The sequence below is a fragment of the Hypanus sabinus genome, chromosome 12 (assembly GCF_030144855.1).
Source record: "Hypanus sabinus isolate sHypSab1 chromosome 12, sHypSab1.hap1, whole genome shotgun sequence".
Lineage (NCBI taxonomy): Eukaryota > Metazoa > Chordata > Chondrichthyes > Myliobatiformes > Dasyatidae > Hypanus > Hypanus sabinus.
The window spans coordinates 36,852,749-36,854,619 of record NC_082717.1 but is presented as its reverse complement, the minus strand read 5'-3'; the positions used below and the strand labels follow the sequence as shown (position 1 = coordinate 36,854,619).

At 45.5% G+C, this 1,871-nt stretch overlaps 1 non-coding gene across 1 annotated transcript; it reads left to right on the top strand.

Annotated features, from left to right (window-relative positions):
• The first annotated feature begins 542 nt into the window (after positions 1 to 542).
• On the top strand, positions 543 to 635 carry trnai-uau (transfer RNA isoleucine (anticodon UAU)). Its single transcript is given in 2 exon segments — positions 543 to 580; positions 600 to 635. It is a non-coding gene; the product is annotated as a tRNA-Ile (tRNA).
• Positions 636 to 1,871: the final 1,236 nt, after the last annotated feature.

Sequence of the window (1,871 nt, the reverse complement as noted above, 5' to 3'; positions counted from 1 at the left end):
GGAAGAGCAGATGATATACCAGGGGTTTGTGTCACAGCACTCATTTCAATGATATCAAAGTTATATTTCTCCACTACAGACTGTCCTTTCTGGGGCAGCTTTCTCCATTACAGTCTGTTGCTCTCAGACTGTCACTTTCTGTATGTCTCCAGTGCAGAATGTCACTTATTTCTTCGGGGCACTTTCTATTCCCGCGCAACACGCAGACACTTCATTCCTGCCGCTCTGCGACTCCATTATCGACTCTCTCTCGCCCCCTCGCTCCCCGCTTCCCTCTCGTTATCGCTGAGCCGGGCTGGAGGGCCTGCTTCCGCTGATGCAAATGGAGGCCTGAAGCCCAGCCGAGCCCAGCCGAGCGGGCCGGGGCCGAATTGTGTTCCCAGGCCGGTGCATGGATGTGGCTGACGCTCAGCGTTCGCTGGAACTGAGCGCCGTGCGTGCTACACTCAATAGAGAAATAAAAACAATGAAGCAAAGAGAAAGGTCGACGGCAATAAACAAGCTGCCGGGATATGAGAGATTTGTCAGACGTGGCCATCACAGCTCCAGTGGCGCAATCGGTTAGCGCGCGGTACTTATATAGCAGTACAAAGTGAGCAATGCCGAGGTTGTGAGTTCGAGCCTCACCTGGAGCACATGTTTTACACGAAGGGGGTCACTTACAAATCCTGCGGACAGTAATCCTAAATATACGTGCCATTTCGGAGAGGAATCATTTTATAAGCAACATTGGATAAACAAGCAATTTTATCCTGTTCCCATTTAAAAAAAAACACACTATTTTGTTGTCACTTTTTACCAATTTAATCGTTGCTAAATTATTATTGCATTGCCCATTGTTTGTTAAACTCTAAGAATTGCCAAAGTAAATTCTTGGAAGCCCTTTACAAAAATATTATTCCTAATTCACTATAAAATAGAAATATGTTTAAGTGTTATTATTTTTTGTACACAAGTGTAAAGGAGAGGCGAGAGTAGATATTGGACCACTGGACAACGATGCTGGAGAGTAGTAATGGGGGTTATCAAATTAGCAGATGAACTGAATAAGTACTTTGCATCAGTCTTCACTGTTAAAGACACAAGCAGTGTGATGCATGTTCCAGGTGTCAGGAGGCATGAAATGTGTGAAATTACCACAATTAGAGAGAAGGTTGAAAGATCTCAAGGTAGGTAAGTTACAATAGACAATAGACAGTAGGTGCAGGAGTAAGCCATTCGGCCCTTCTAGCCAGCACCGCCATTCGCTGTGATCATGGCTGATCATACACAATCAGTACCCCGTTCCTGCCCTCTCCCCATATCCCTTACCTGCACCAGATGGACTACACCCCAGAGTTCTGAAAAAGGTAGCTCAGGAGATCATGGAAGCATTAGTAAGGATCTTTAAAGAATCACTAGATTCTGGAATGGTTCTGGAAGACTGGAAAATTGCAAGTGTCACTCCACTCTTCAGGAAGAAGAAAGGAAGCTATAGGTTAGTTAGTTTGATCTCAGTGGTTGGGAAGATTTTGGAGTCAATTATTAAGGATGAGGCACATGATAAAATAGGCCAGAGTCAGCATGGTTTCCTCAAGGGAAAATCTTGCCTGCCAAATCTGTTGGAATTCTTTGAAGTGTTACGAATGTGCACAGCTCTGAGGGGCCGAAGGGTGCAGGGTAGCCCCCTCCTTTGTGAGAATCGCAAGATCACTATTAAGTCAGTTCAGGAGACCCAGGAAATGAGAGAAAGACATGCAGAATCCACAAAGAGTTGGAATGTTTCCTGGCCTCCGAAAGGCGGACCCATCGATACTGGCTATTGTCTCTTGGAGACAGATTTGTGTATTGCATACTGTACGATGCATCGAAGCCCCCAGGCAATGAACCGA